Source organism: Phyllostomus discolor, chromosome X, assembly GCF_004126475.2.
Source record: "Phyllostomus discolor isolate MPI-MPIP mPhyDis1 chromosome X, mPhyDis1.pri.v3, whole genome shotgun sequence".
Taxonomy (NCBI): Eukaryota; Metazoa; Chordata; class Mammalia; order Chiroptera; family Phyllostomidae; genus Phyllostomus; species Phyllostomus discolor.
Window position 1 is genome coordinate 26,522,128 of NC_050198.1, and position 17,087 is coordinate 26,539,214.

The following is a 17,087-nucleotide window of genomic DNA, read 5'->3' on the forward strand; positions in this document are numbered from 1 at the left end:
CATATAATTTTTCAAGTATAGTTGTAAACAGGATTGTTTTCTTAGTTTCACTTTTGATAGTTCATTGTTGCTGTATAAAAATGCAACTGATTTATGGATATTTATCTTGAATCCTGTTATTTTACTGAATTCACTTATCAGTTCATGTAGTTGTTTGTGGAATCTTTGGAGTTCTCTGTATAGTCTCATGTGATCTGCAAATAATGACAGTTTTACTTCATCCTTTCCAGTTTGGATCCCTTTTATTTCTTCTTCTTGTCTAATTGCTGTGGCTAGGAATTCTAGCACTATGTTGAATGAGAGTGATGAAAATAGACATCCCTGTCTTGCTCTTATTCTTAAGGAAAACACTTTTAGTTTTGTCCATTGAGTATGATGTTGACTGTGGGTTTGCCATATATGGCCTTTATTACATTGAGCTGTGTTCTCTCTCTTCCCACTTTGCTGAGAATTTTGTCATAAATTGGTGCTGAATTTTATTAATTGTTTTTTCTGCATGTATTTATATGATCATGTGATTTTGATCCTTTATTTTGTTTATGTGGTATATCACACTTATTGGTATGCTGATATTGCACCAACCTTGCATCTTTGGAATAAACTCAACTTGATCATAATGTATAATCTTTTAAATATGTTGCTGGATGGGTTTGCTAATATTTTCTCAGGTATTTTAGCATGTATGTTCATTGAGAATATTAGCCTATATATTTTTTTCTTTGTAGTGTTTTTATCTGGTTTTGAAATTAGGATAATGCAGGCCTAATAAAATGAGCTTGGGAGTTTTCCCTACTATTGAATTTTTTTTGAAAAATTTGAGAAAGGTAGATGTTAGTTCTTCTTTGAATGTTTGGTAAAATTCACCTGTGAAGCCATCTGGTGCAGGACTTCCATTTGTTGGATTTTTTTTATTACTGCTTCAATTTCACTAGCTATAATCTGTCTATTCAAATTTTCTAATACTTCCTGATTCAGTTTTAGAAGATTGTATATTTCTAGGAAAAGAATGGTTTTTTTGGGTGCTTCTAACACATTCTGCACCACCTAGTGTCTTCTATACTGTTGGTTATCATAACAATTATGGGGCTATTGGAATGGCAAATGTGAAAGTTAAATGCCAAAAATATCACTATTTTTAGGAGATTTAATCATTTTTATTTAATAAATGTGCATTATATTGCTGCAAGTCTTTGATTAGTATCCAGAGTTCTGAAACTTTAATTTTAATTTTGTTTTGGCCAGCAATCTTACTGCTTTTACTGGGACCTCGCCTTTGTAGAAGTCCTTTCTATGTCTTTTCTGCTGACATCACCATTGTTAATCTAATATTGATTGCTACATCTGTGTTTCAATTTCACTTCTCCTTCACCTGAATTTCCTTTGATACTTACCTCAAATTCAATATGTTTTATTTTATTTTTATTTTTTTATTGCTGTTCAAGTACAGTTGTCTCCATTTGCACCCCACCAGGTGAAAGACAAATACGAAATTCAATATGTTTTAAAAAGAACTAATAGTCTCTTCCCACAAATTTTCTCATTCTTCCCATGGCCCTGTTAAAAGGTTTACTTTGAGGCCAGAGAAAATTAGGCTGGCAAAGCAGATGGAGGGATCATTAGAATTATAGTAGAATCTTATTATAATTATCTATTTTAGTCTGGAACTGCTGGGTATGAAAGGAATAAAAAGATTAGGAGTTAAAATTTTAAGAATTTGACTCACAATAATATTAACACCAAACTCTCCCTGTGCCCATAAACTGTGACTAAATTTCATAATTCTCCCTTTGTAAAATTAATTGTCTGCTTCACAGACCATGTGGCTTGTGATCCACCTCTAAAAACTCTGCACATATTAGGTGTTAAATAAATGACTAATAATACCAGTAGCGTAACATTTAGTTAAGTGGATAACACAAATCAATTTTTTAAAGATTTTATTTTTAGAGAGAGGGGAAGGGAGGGAGAAAGAGAGGGATAGAAACATGAATGTATGGTTGCCTCTCACGCACTCCCTAATAGGGACCTAGTCTGCAATCCAGGCATGTGCCCTTACTGGGAATTGAACAAGCAACTCTTTGCCTCGAAGGCTGGCACTCAATCCACTGGGCCACACCAGCCACAGTGACAAATGAATTTCTTGTATATTTTCCCCTTTCCCCCACCCAGAGATCTAATCTTTTTCCCAGTTAAAATTTTCTCCAAAAACTCATGAATATAATTACATTTTTCAATATTTCATTGGCATATCAACCTGAAGTATATACAGAGAGAGCCAAAATTAGAATTTGGTATGGGACGTAAGATCTAATGATTTTATGCCTCCTTGTGTGCATTCAACAAATATTGATTGTGCTGGGAGTCAAACTAGCAAATGGTGGCTAGTTTGACTCCCAATAATTCTGTTATTATCCAGCTTTAACATTCATAAAAGTTGATACAGACCACTGGAAATCAAGGGCAGGCATCTCCCACAATCAGATCAACAACATTTTTTTTTTTTAATCAGGGAACTTGGCCCATGGCGGTGATGTAAAAATGTAAAGTCCCTTATTTAGGTGTTTAAGAAAAATTTGCATTGGGAGATTCAGGAATATCCCATATGATGCAAGTATATCTAAACTGATTTTTCCAGTTTATTCTTTTACAGTTTTTACCATTTCCCTGTGTATATATGTGTATGAGAGAGAGAAATAGAGGGAGGTGGAGAGAGAGAGAAGAAGAAGGGAGAGGTGATAGAGTGAGAGAGATACATAGGTATGTTTGAATATATTTATATGTATTCTATATTTATTCCTCAAGCTAAAAACTCTATAAAGTAGAACAGTGGAACATAAGAAAGAAATAGAAATTCATTAACAGGAACCTAATATGAAATACTTGAAAATTTTAACACTACTTGTAACTATGGTTTCTTACAGCTAAATAAAAAAAATTCTGGAAGAAACAAATTCTTGGAAAATAACAAGTTCTTTTTATTGGCAGCATGAATGAATGAAAACCTTGTTTTCCTTAAAAAGTAAAATATGATGCTTTGTGTTGGCGTTTAAGTAAATAGTGTTTGTGTCTGTTGAAAAAGTGTGATTAAATATACTATCTACCCCTACCTTCCACCCTTAATCCTACCCCTCTTTGGATTGTCCTTGGGTACTTTATATATGTTCCTTGATGACCCTTCTCCTTTTTTCACCCATTATCCCCCACCTCCCATTAGAGCCAACAACTTTATTGTTGTTGAGCCAACAACAATAAAAATAAATAAATAAATAAACCATCTACTTTGTTACTCAATGTTCCTTAGTAAAAGAAAAGATTTCTTCTATTGACCCCTTAAAACAACTGAGGCTACAGTATTACATATTAACTGGTTAAGATATGTCTTGCCAAATTTTAAGCATACTGCTCTTTTATTTTTCTTTTTTAACTAGCTATAATTTCCAATAGTCCTGTACATAGATCTTAAATATATACAATTGATGGATTTTTACCTACATCAAGATATAGAATATTTACAACATCTCATCATGCTTTTTCATGTTCCCTCTCAGTCAAAACCCTTGTCCAAAGGTAATTGCTTTTCTGATCTCTTACAACATAGATTAATCTTGCCTGTTTTTGAATTTTATATAGGTGGATCATACCATGTTTATTCTTTTGTGTGTAGATTTTTTTATTCCACAATGTCTATGCTGTTGCAAATAGCAATAGTTAATTTTTTTCATTGTTGTTTTATATTCCATTGCATAGTTCAAATTATTTATCCAATTTATTGCTGATGGGCATTTAACTCAGTTTCCAGTTTTTTTATTATTTTGACTACTTCTTTATGAACATTCTTTTATATATCTTTTGGAGACATAAGCACTCATTTTTATTGGGAATAAACTGTTATGTCACATATGTGTATATTTAGTTTTAGTAGATAAAATTAGTTTTGCAAAGTGCACACATTTTCATTTCTATCAGAAATATATGAGAGTTCCAGTTGCTCTACATCATGCACATTATTTTTTAATGATCTCATTAAGAGCATAGGTCTTCTTTATTCATTCAAGTTTTATTAGAAATAATTTTCCATCTTTTTTATTATTGTTCAAGTACAGTTGTCTGCATTTTCTCCCCACCAATCCCCCTACCCTAACCACCCCCACGTCCCTCCACTGATTGCACCACCCTTTTGCTTTGTTCATGTGTCCTTTATAGCTGTTCTGGAAATCCCTTACCCCCTTTCCCCCATCATCCCCTCCCACATGCCCTCTGGTTACTGTCAGTTTGTTCTTTTTTTAAAAAAAATATTTATTTATTTATTTTTATGGAGGGAAGGGAGGGAGGGGGAGAGAGAGAGAGAGAGAGAGAGAGAGAGAGAGAGAGAGAGAGAGAGAGAGAGAGAGAAACATCAATGTGCGGTTGCTGGGGGCCATGGCCTGCAACCCAGGTATGTGCCCTGACTGGGAATCGAACCTGCAACACTTTGGTTCACAGCCCACGCTCAATCCACTGAGTTATGCTAGCCAGGGCTGTCAGTTTGTTCTTAATTTCAATGTCTCTGGTTATGTTTTGCTTGCTTGTTTGCTTTGTTGATTAGGTTCCACCCATAAGTTTCACCAATAGGTGGAACCTAATCATATGAGGGAACATGAAAAAGTATGATGAGGTGTTGTAAATGTTCTATGTCTTGATGTAGGTAAAAATCCATCAATTGTATATATTTAAGATCTATACACATTACTTTTGTAAGTTATAGCTAGTTAAAAAAGAAAATACCATCATATGGTATTTGTCTTTCACTGCTTGGCTTATTTCACTTAGCATAATGTGCTCCAGTTCCATCCATACTGTCTCAAAGGGTAAGTGATCATTCTTTCCTTCTGCTGCATAGAATTCCATTGTGTAAATGTAGTCAGAAACAATTTTTTAAAATCGCATTTCAATGAATTCTAAACCAATTTCAGTTGGTGGTGGAGAGTTCCCCCAGGTATATATATGATCCTTTACAACTGAGAAGAGCGGATTACTTTTTCAGTGGAAATTATGACAAAGACATCTATAATAGATTGTTTTGCCCCACTGGTCTACCAATGAAAAGAAAATCCCAAATGGTAATTTTTTGAAAAAAAAAACAACTGTCTATTTAAGGAAAATACTTGCATTGAAGGCAATTGCTTAGTTTGGAGTACTACAATAGCAGATTAATTGCTTTTTGTGACATCTAAAAAATCAATTTGAAGACTAAAATGTAAGTATAATGTTCTCTACAGTGGGCCAGAAGAGTTTTGAAACAGGTATAGACCCTCTTTTTTACTTTTGACTATATCTCAAGCAAATGTCTCTCAGGATGCATAGAGAACATAGGATCTATAGAGATTTCATGCTTTGACAGCCTTTTTAGCTGTTGTCAAATTTCATGGGAGTGGTTGAAGAAGAAAATCAAGGACAGGTTCTATCATGATGGCACCTTCATTTAGAGTCACAGTAATTTCCATTACATTTCATAATGCAAAGCATTACTTTTAATCTGTGAATTTTAGGTCATTATCATCAATCAGGCTCCTTATAGTCTAGCTCCAACGTTTAATAAGTGACTAGTTGTAGCATAATAGTTATTTTTCAAGCTTTAAACAACATGTAATATAAACAGAAGTATATCTTGGTAATGCTTTGAAGTACATTGGCAAAATTAGCATTAGAACATATGTTCTTCTGAAGAAAGCTTGTGGTTTTGCATACTAGTGGAGTGGTAAAACTGTTTACCAGCTTAAACATTATTTCACTGTTCAGAGAAAAGTTTAAAAACTGTCTGAAATTTGGAAATAATTCTTGAACTTTTATATTTCTCCCTTAACTGTTTTTCTATTAATAATTATTATAAATTAGATACTTGTGTTTTGATTTATAAATTACCTCTTAATATATAGAATGATCAGACCATAAACATGTGGACCGTTACAATGGCATGAAGTTGTATTTTGTATCTTGTTTCTCTCAAGCACTTAACTTTTGCTATCAAATGCCACTTGGTAATGTCCGCTGTGTATATTGCAGTGGTCCTGTCAGTACAATGTGGAAAGTCAATGAAGAATCCTCTCTTCTCCTCATAAGTTTGTTTTTGTACAGAAGTTATATCTTCTCAGTGCCAACCAGAGTCATGTAATATCCACTAATATTGAAGAAAGAATTGTTTAAAAGGTATGTAAGCTTTAATAATTCTAAGTTTTAAATTCTGTCTTTGGAAATAGAAATATCTCCAAAAGATACTTCAAAATTTGGGCTTCAAAATGCCCAGCTTGAGTATATTCCATAAAGATCCCATTAACAGTTTATCTCATTTACAGCCCTTTGTACTAATCAGCTCAGGCTGTGTTTTCCCACTTGGACATCATTTACAGTACCCTAAACATATTTTCAAATATTCACCTGACAACATCAGCTGAGAGAAGACTCTTAAGACTGCAGAGAAAGATCAGGAGGCCATGAATTCTTAATGAACACAGAAAATTACAAAAATGGTATGTGTAGCTCTTTGAAGATATCTTTAACAATAATTAACCAGGACAAGAAACAGTAGAGAGTTTAACGACTTTGACTCAGTGCCCCCCTCCCCAGATAAGAGGAAATTGTGATGTGTTTGTGTAGTGGTCAAGCTTCATGATTGCCATCTACTATGGGAAGAATGGTTTTAGTTCTTTGAGGTTCACCTAGAAGCAGAAACAGACTAACCAAATATCATCTGGTGGAAGGTCCCTTTTAATGAGCAAATAAAAGTGATTTATAATTAGTACATGTACATGATTTTTTAATGAGACCACACTAAAAAGCAGTCCATCCCCTTCTAATGTCCTTTAACACACTCATTTGTTCAACAAATTCTTTTTCCATTGCTTTATAAAGCACCCTTAAGCTTTGGCCAGAGTTTCAGTATTGTAGTTTACTCAGATTGTATTTTATTATTCTGAGAACATGGGTATTCCTGATGACTTAGAGTGTGCATTAAATCTATAGATTTACCTCCTGGAGATTTGGTGGCATCCAGACTGGACTTCATTAGATGGCATTTCATTGTAGTCTAAGTCATTGTGATACTTAGACCATGAGCATTAGTATGACTACAGAGTGTATTCAAAATTCTAGGGCTCTAAACCACATCTTCTGAATCCCAATCTTGGGGCAAGGTGAAGGACAAGGAATCTTTGTTTCAACAAATATTTCAGGGGAATCTTCTGTATTCTAAAGTGCAGGAAGCAGTTGTCTAGGGTATAGTCTTTATACTTTTAGAATATTTATTCTGCCACATTGACTCACATCTCTTTGCCTTTGGTGAGCTGTACAGTTTATCTGAAATTCTTTTTTCTACTATAGGAAAAAGTCCAAAAGCCCCAGTTCTTATTCATTCTTTATAAGTTGTTAAAAGAAAAAAATCTCTACACCCCAAGACACACCTATTTCTCCCTTAAGGTTAAAGCAGATGCTTTTGTGCTCCGTCCCTTGGTATATTATGCATATCACATCAGAGTAACCATATATGCCCATTGACAATTATATTATAAGGCTTATCCTTTTCATATGATAAACTACTGAAAGGCAAAGATTGCAACAAATTTATTTTGTAACCTTGATATTGAAATTACTTACTTATTACATTTTAAGTATATTTTATTGATTATACTGTTACCGTTTTCCAATTTTTCTTTTTTATTTATTATTTATTTATTTATTTATTTATTTATTTATTTTCTTGTTCAAATAGACTTGTCTCCACTTTCACCCCTCTGGGCCCCCCACCCTACCATTCCCCACCTCTGATCCTCAATCCTACCCCCTTTGGCTTTGTCCACATATGCTTTATACATGTTCCTTGATGGCCCTTCCTCTATTACTCCCTATTATCCTTCTCCCTCCTATTCTCTGGTTACTGTCAGTTTGTTCTTTATTTCAATGTCTCAACGTGTATTTTGCTTGCTTGCTTGTTTTGTTGATTAGGTTCTACTTATATGTGAGATCAAATGGTTTTTACCTTTCACCGCCTGGCTAACTTCCTTACCATAATCCTCTCCAGCTCCACCCATGCTGTAGTGAAGGGCAGGAGTTCCTTCTTTCTTGCTGCTGCTTAGCATTCCATTGTATAAATGTACCAGAGTTTTTAAATCCAATAATTTATTAATGGGCATTAAGGTTGCTTCCAACACTTGGCTATTGTAAATTGTGCTGCTATGAATATTGGGGTACATAGGTTCTTTTGAATTGGTGTTTAGGATTCTTAGGGTATAATTCCAGCAGTGGGATTGCTGGGTAAAAGGGTAGTTCCATCTTATTTTTTTGAGGAAATTCCATACTGTTTTCCACAGTGGCTACACCAGTCTGCATCCCTACCAACAGTGCACTAGGGTTCGTTTTTCTCCACAACCTCTCCAACACTTGTTTGTTGATTTATGATGGCCATTCTGACCAGGGTGAAGTGGTATCTCATTGTGGTTTTAATTTGCATCTCTGACGGCTAGTGATGCTGAGCATCTTTTCATGTATCTCTGGGCCCTCTGTATGTCCTTCTTGGAGAAGTGTCTGTTCAGATCCTTTGCCCATTTTTGAATTGTCTTTGTCTTCCTGGAGTGGATTCATATGAGTTCTTTATATATTTTAGATATCAAACCCTTTTCTAATGTATCATTTACAAATATGTTTTCCCATATGCTTGGTTCTCTTTTCATTTTAATGCTGTTTTCTTTAGCCATGCAGAAGCTTTTTATTTTGATGAGGTCTCATTTTTTATTCTTTCTTTTATGTCCTTTGCTCTAGGGGACATATTGGTGAAAATATTGCATGCTTGGAGTATCTGAGATTTACCTGGCTATTTTCTCCTCTAGGACTTTTATGGCATCATGACTTATATTTAAGTCTTTTATCCACCTGGAATTTATTTTTGTGTGGGGTGTAAGATGGTGGCCAAGTTTCATTTTTTTTTTTTTTTGCATGTAGCTGTCCAGATCTCCCAACACTATTTGTTGAAGAGGCTATTTTTACTCCACTTTATGCTGCTGTCCCTTTTGTTGAATATTAATTGACCATAGAGACTTGGGCTTATTCCTGAGCTCTCTATTATGTTCCATTGGTCTTTGTGTCTGTTCTTGTGCCAATACCAGACTGTTTTGATTACAGTGCCCTTCCAATATAGTTTTAGACCAGGTATTGAGATCCCTCCTTCTTTGTTCTTCTTTCTCATAATTGCTATGGTTATTTGGGATCATTTACAGATCCATATAAATTTTTGAAATGTTTGTCTATATCTGTGAAATATGTCATTGGTATTTTAATAGGGGTTGTGTTGAATCTATAAATTGCTTTGGGTAATATGGACATCTTAATGATGATAATTCTTCCAACCTACAAGCAGGGCATATGTTTCCATTTGTTTATTTCTTCCTTAATTTCTTTCTTCATTGTTGTGTAGTATTCTGAATATAGGTCTTATATGTCCTTGGCAAAGGTTTATTCCTAGGTAATTTATTTTCCTTGTTGCTATAGCAAATGGAATTTTGTCCTTATTTCTGAATCTGATCTTTCATTGTTGGTTTATAAAAATGACTTTGATTTTGAATCCTGATGTTTTGCCAAATTGGCTTATTAGGTTGAATAGTTTTTTGGGTGAAGTCTATAGGGTTTTCTATGTATACTATCCTATCATCTGCAAACAGTGACAGTTTTACTTCCTCCTTTCCAATTTGGATGCCTTTTATTTCTCTTTCTTATCTGACCTATTATCTGGCTATTATCTGGCTATTGTTTCCAATACAATATTAAATAGAAGTGGTGAAAGTGGAAAACCTCATCTTGTTCCTGAATTTAGTGGAAAAGATTTTAGCTTTTGCCCATTGAGTATGATGTTGGTTGTAGGTCTCTCATATATGGCCTTTCTCATGTTGAGGAGTGCTCCCTCTCTTCCCATTTTGCCAAATGATTTTATCGTAAATGGGAGCTGTACCTTATCAAGTGTTTTTTCTGCATCTATTGATATAATCATGTGATTCTTATCTTTGTATTTGTTTATGTGATATATTACCTGTATTGATTTGTGAATATTGTACCATCCTTGCATCCCTGTGATGAACCCCACTTGATCATGGTGTGTGATCTTGTTAATGTGCTGCTGGATATGGTTTACCAATATTTTGTTGAGGATTTTAGCATCTATGTTCATCAGCGATATTGCCTTGTAGTTTTCTTTCTTTGTTGTGTCTTTATCTGGTTTTGGTATTAGGATAATGCTGGCTTCATAAAAAGAGTTTGGGAGTCTTCCCTCTTGGATTTTTTGGAATAATTTGACAAGGGATAGCTCTTTCTTAAATGTTTTGTAAAATTCACCCATGAAACCATTTGGGTCAGTGCTTTTGTGCGTTGGGGTTTTTTTAATTACTGCTTTGATTTCACTAGCTGTTATAGGTCTGTTCAGGCTTTCTGCTTCTTCATTCACTTTTGGGAGATTATTGTTTTCTGGAAATTTGTCCATTTCACCTAGGCTTTGAAATTTCTTGGCATATGCTTGTAGTAATTTCTTGAAATCATTTATATTTCCATGGCATAAGTTGTAATCTTTCCTCTTTAATTTCTGACTTTGTTTATTTAGGTCCTCGCTCTCTTTTTCTTGAGGAGTCTGCTTAAAAGCTTGTTGATTTTGTTTATCTTTTCAAAGAACCAGCTCCTGGATTTATTGATCTTTTGGTTTGTTCTTTTAGTCTTTATGTCATTTAATTCTGCTCTGATCTTGGTTATTTCTTTCCTTCTACAGGCCCTGGGCTTTGTTTGTTGTTGTTCCTCCAGTTCTTGTAGATGTAGGGTTAGGTTGTTTATTTGAAATATTTCTATCTTTTTTTATGTAGGCCTGCATGGCTGTGAACTCCCCTCTCAGGACTGCATTCACTGTGTCTCATAAGTTTTGGACTGTTGTGTCTTTATTTCTATTTGTTTCCAGAAACTTTTTGATTTGTTGCTTGATCTCATTCTTAACCCATTTATTGTTTAATAGTATGCTATTCAATATCCATGAGTTTTAGTGTTTTTGAGTTTTTCCCTTGAGGTGGGTTTCCAATTTCAGGCCCTTGTGGTCTGAGAAATTGCTTGTTATGATTTCAACTTTCTTAAATTTGTTGAGGCTGGCTTTGTGTCCTATCATGTGGTCTATCTTTGAAAATGTTCCATGTGCATTTGAAAAGAATGTGTATTTTGCTTCTTTAGGATGAAAGCTTATATATATATAAAGTCCATTTGATCCAGGGTATTGTTCAATGCTGCTATATCATTGTTGATAATTTGTTTGGAAGATCTGTCCATTTTTGACAGTGGGGTGTTAAAATCTCCTAGTATAAATGTGTTGCTGTCTATATCCTTCTTGAAGTTATCCAAGATTTTACTTATATATTTGAGTGCTTCTATGTTGGGTGCATATATGTTTACAATGTTTATGTGTTCTTGGTGGATTCTTTCCTTGAGTATATGGAGTGTCCTCCAGTGTCCGTTGTGAATATGTCTGATATAAGTATTGTTACCACAGCTTCTTTTTCCTGTTCATTTGTTTGGAATATTTTTTCCAACCCTTCACTTTCAGTCTATGTTGCTCTTTTTTTTTTTTTTTTTCTGAGGTGGGTCTTTTTTAGGCAACATATACGTAGGTCATGGTTTCTTATCCATTCAGCTACCCTATGTCTTTTGATTGGAACATTTAATCCTTTAACATTTAAGGTTATTATCAATAGTTACTTGTTCATTTTTTTCTCCCTTTGTACCTGTGTTCCTATCTCTCTCACTCTTTTCCTTCCTCTTCTTATAGCAGTCCTTTTAGCATATGTTGAAATGGCTGGTTTGGTGGAGGTATATTCATTCAGTCTTATTTTGCCTGTGAAACTCTTTACTACACTTTCCATTTTAATTGAGAGTCTCACTGGGTAGAGTAACCTTGGTTGCAGGCTTTTGCTTTTCATTACTTAAAATATTTTTGCCATTCTCTCCTGGCCTGTAGTGTGCCTGTTGAGAAATCACATGCTAGACTGATGTGTTATATGTCACTTCTTATTTCTCCATTGCTGCTTTTAAGATTCTCTCTTTGTGTTTAAACCTTGGCATTATAATTATGATATGTCTTGGAGTGGGCCTCTTTTGGGTTCATCTTGATTGAGACACTTTTTGCTACCTGAACTTGAGTGGCTTTTGCCCTCTCTATGTTCAGAAAGTTTTCTGTCATTATTTTTTAAAACAAGGTTTCTATCCCTTGCTCTTTTTCTTCTCCTTCCGATATTTCCATCATTTGAATTTTGTTGTGTTTCATCATGTTATCTTGTAGTTTCCTTAAGCTGTTTTCATATTTCTTGAGTATTTTCTCATGCAGCTGCTCCACTTTTGTGTTTCTCTGTACCTTGTCTTCCAGCTCCCCAATTCGGCCCTCTGCTTTATCTGGCCTATTTGTAGTTCCTTCTAGTATAGTTTTTATTTCATATAATGTATTCTTCATTTTTTCCTGGTTCTCATCTATAGTTTCTAATTCGTTTTTCACGCTGTTGTAGTTCTCACTCAGTTCCTTATAGTTTTCTGTGAGTTCCTTGAACAACCTTATACCCATTCTTTTGAATTCTATAACTGATAGCTTGCTTGCCTTCATTTCATTTAGCTTTTTTAGTGAGGAGTCTTCCATTCCTTCTGATTTCAGGTTTTTTTCTTTGTCTCCCCATTTTAGGTGTCTCTTTTTGTTTGTTTTTTCCCTTCCTGATCCTCTGCTTTGCTTGCTGCCCCTGTAGGGCTAACTTCTATGGTAGGAGTTCTATGGGATTCAGTGTTGTGGTCTCTTTGATCTCCTTGTCTGGATGTTCTAGGGTTGCTCTTTCTTCTGTTTGTGTGGGCTCTCTTGTTGTACTTGTGTTTTTACCTTTTAGTGGTTCTTTTGTTGGTGGGTTCTGTCCTCCAGCAGGTATAGTGATGTTCACAGCTCCACCTATTCTTGTATGTGATCAGTGGAAGGGCATAGGCAAAATAGAATAAAACAATGGGAGAGTATTCTATGGAATTTAAATTACTGACCAATAGAAAACAGAGGAGATTCTTGGAGAAGTACAGCAATAACCATGATATTTCACCCAACTAGCCAGTTTTATAGAAGGTGCAAAAGAGATAAGACTCTTATTAGAGTGAAGAAAGAATGTGAGCTAAATCCAGAAAACAGAGTGCTTGGGCAAGATTCTACAGTGAGATATAGTGACCATAAGATATAGAAACTAGGCTCAGTGTGCGAGTGAATAAAGTTAACCACAATAGTAATAAATCTCAGGAAGACAGTGAAATGGACCAAGACCTGGGAGGGGTGCTGTGTAGGATTTACAATAATATAGAATGACTATTATTTACAATAATACAGGAACAATAATAACATGACAAGAAATATATGATCTGAATAAAAAGAATAGAAAGAGACCAAGAGTAGTGTGTTATTGGAATACAAGTGAAGTGAGAGGAGAAAAATCAAACTACAATGTAAAAAGGAGAACAAAGAAAACCAGTCAAACAATACAATTAAATGAGCCAACAAAATGAAGAAAATCAAACAGAAAGTAGAGAAATAAAAAATAATAAAATAAAAGTAAAATGCAAGTTCTGTAGGATAGCAAAATGAAATTTGTCTCAGTTTCCCAGTTGGCATTAGCTTTCTGATCTCTCTCTGGTTTTGTTTGTTTCTTTGATCCTTTCGCAGCTCCATATCTTATTGCCTCACATTTGGGCAGAGGGGGTGGGGGAAGCCTCCTGAAGATGTTAAACCTGTTAAGCCAGTTCTACTGGTATTCCTGGCTCCAGCAGGCAGAGAGGGTCTGGACTTCGCTTTTTCCCTTTCTTGTGGTTTTTTGAGGATGGGGGCTAGGTCTGGGCTGCAATAACCACAAGTGTCTATCCTCCAGCCCAAGCCTTCTGAGCTCTGTGTGGCTCCCACTGTCCATCTGTACCAGGTTGACACCTTTAGTCCACCACATTGTATCTCTTGTGAGGTGCACTGATTATGAGCGACCTGCACCCCTCCTCCTCCCTCTTTGCTGGCCTGGTTTCACTGGATGCTCTCAACCAGAGGGGAGAGGGGCGGGTATTAACAGGGGAAAGAAGGGGAAAGGTCAAGTCAAGGAACATGTATAAAGGACCCATGGATAAAGACAACAGGGGGAGGACTGAATGTGGAAGGTGGGGCATGAGTAGGGCTGGGACAATAATGGTGGAAAAATGGGCACAAGTGTAACTGAACAACAATAAATGAAGGAAAAAGAAGAAATAAATTACATAGAGTCTAAAAAAGTGATACAATACAACAATGAATCCAAGAGTTTGTCCTTTGAAAAGATAAACAAGTTTGACAAACTTTTAATGCAACTCATCAAGAAAAAATGAGAAAGAATCCAAATAACTTTTCCTAATATCCTGAGTGATAGTTGTTAATCAAGGTCATTTCATAAGTGATGGAGCTGGAACCTGATTCCAAGTCTTCCTGGCTGCAAAGTCTATTGTGCTGCATCAAAATTTAGGATGGGGTTTTCTTTTCTGTTGTTGTTGTTTAATGAGATGTTCACATGGAATCTTCAGACATGGCCTTGAGTTTAAAGTGCTTCTGCCTGGTCCTCCCTGCCTTTTGAAACTCTCTTGTTGCCTTGACCAGACTTGTTTCAGAAGTTATACTGAAGACAGTGAGTAGAAAATAGAATGACCATAGCCAATACATATCCTATCCAGCTGTACCATTCCATCATTTTTCTACCAAGAAATCCAAAGCCAAATGGAAAGGACAGTACCAAACCAGAGTGAATCTTAACACTGCCTTGGTTGAGAATATAATCAGCTTGGAAGAGGTGGAGGAAGAAATGAAGTCTGTGTTGGAAGCACTCAAGGATAATTTCAATAAGACAGTCAACATAAGGACTGCACCAGGATCCCTTGATCACATCATTGTGGTAACTGCTGACAGGAAGTTTGCTTTAAACCAGATTGGCCAGATCTCCATAAAGTCTCCACAGCTGATTTTGACGAATATGGTCAGCTTCCCAGAGTGTACAGCTGCAACTATCAAGGCTGTAAGAGAAAGTGGAATGAATCTGAGCCCAGAAATGGAAGAGACACTAATGCAGGTACCCATTCTCAAGCTGATTCTTCTGCAGGGGGGATGTCTTCCTGAAGCCCAGTGAGGAGGTAGCAAGGTTTCTCTCCATTGAGCTGTCAGAGATGTGTTTTGATAGGAAGTCCTGGAAATGCAGCTTCCTTATCCCTTGGTCTTTCCACTACCATTGCTAGAGCAGAACTTGAACCTCCATTGCCCCCATCACCTGCTGCGCTCCTCCCTTCATGCTTTTTCCCTCTGCTCACCATCAACTCAACAGCCCAAGCTCCAAGTGACTAAATCCTGTTGATCACTCTCTCCCTCACCGTTCACATTCTATCATCCCCAAGTCTTGGAGATTCTGTGTTAAAAATAAGAATGCAGACATGCTGAACTGAGCTTCTATAGAGCACACACACTGACAGGGTGTCAAGCCCTTGTCACCATCATTTCATGTAACCCTTGCTTCCATCCTGTTAGTAACATTATTACTCCCATTTTCTACATGAGGAAACTGAGTCTGGAGAAGTGGAAAGTGCACTTACAGTTCTGAAGCTAACAAGTGGCAGATCTGGGACTTCAACTTAGGTCTTCTGGCTTTAAAGCATATCCTTTCTACATTTTGAAGTCTTTTTTAAGTGACCAAAGATTTTTTGAAGTCAAGAGCTGAAATACTATAACAGGTTTTTACTGTAATTGCCCAAGCTGAGCATGGCTTCCTCTCATATACGCCTGGTGAATGGCCTTGTTCATGTACCCCTATCTTGCTGAAACAACAGGAAATAGAGTTTCAGTCAGTGGAACTCTCTGCTGTGTGAGTTAGCAGTGGGGCATGCCCTTGGCTTATTGCTCATGAGAAAATGCTCAAGGAATTCTTCAGAAAGGCCCTCATCCAGGATGTTACTGGAAGACCTGCCTAGTGGAGTTCATATAAACAAAGTGTGACCTTGCCAGCTTAGCTAGAACCTCTGCCTAATGCTAGGAGGCTCTCTGACCCAAGAAGAAAATGATTCCTTTTTTATCACTCAGCCAAGTAGGTTCTGCAGGGTTGGTCCTGAGCTCCCCTGTGCTTGCCTGGAGGACCCTGGTCAGTTATTTGCCATGTGGTCAGATCTGGTTTGTATGCTGCTGTCTTTCCAAAACAAATCTGATCATGTTTCCTCTACCTCACTCAAACTGCTATGGTGCCGTATGTGTTCTTAGGAATAATCTACCAAGACTCTTTTTCCCCCACCCTTTTTTATTGTGGTAAGATAGACATAAAAAAATGTTGCCACATTTGATCATTTTTAAGTGTCTTGTTCAATTGAATTAAGTGCATTCACATTGTTGTATAACCTATCTCCAGAACTCTTTTCATCTTGGGAAACTGAAACTAAATACCCATTAAACAATAACTCCCCATTCCCTGATCCCCCCAGTTTGTAAAAATTGCTATTTGACTTTCTGTATCCATGAATTTGACTATTATAGGTACCTCATATAAGTAGAATCATATAATATTTTTTCTTTTGTGTCTAGCTTCTTTCATTTACCATAATGTTTTTTTTCTCTCACTCTCTTTTTTATTGTTGTTCAAGTCCAGTTGTCTACATTTCCCTCCAGACTCCCCTACACCTGAGCCATCCCCATCTCCCACCCTCAATCCTACCCTCTTTAGTCTTTGTCCATGTGTCCTTTATGCATGTTCCTTGATGACCCCTCCCATTCTTTCCATGGTTATCCCCTCCTACATCCCCTCTGGTTATTGTCAGTTTGTTCTTGATTTCAATATATCTGGTTATATTTTGCTTGCTTGTTTGTTTTGTTGATTAGGTTCCATTTATAGGTGAGATCATGTGGTATTTGTCTTTCACCTCTTGGATTATTTCATTTAGCATAAGGTGCTGAGATCTATCCATGCTGCTGGAAAGGGTAGCAGCTTCTTCCTTTTTTGCTGTGTAGTATTCCAATATGTAAATATACCACTGTTTTTTGAACCACT

The 17,087-nt window shown here is 36.1% G+C and overlaps 1 pseudogene; it reads left to right on the plus strand.

Annotated features, from left to right (window-relative positions):
- The first annotated feature begins 14,594 nt into the window (after nt 1–14,594).
- LOC114505682 lies at nt 14,595–15,191 on the plus strand (annotated as a pseudogene).
- Nucleotides 15,192–17,087: the final 1,896 nt, after the last annotated feature.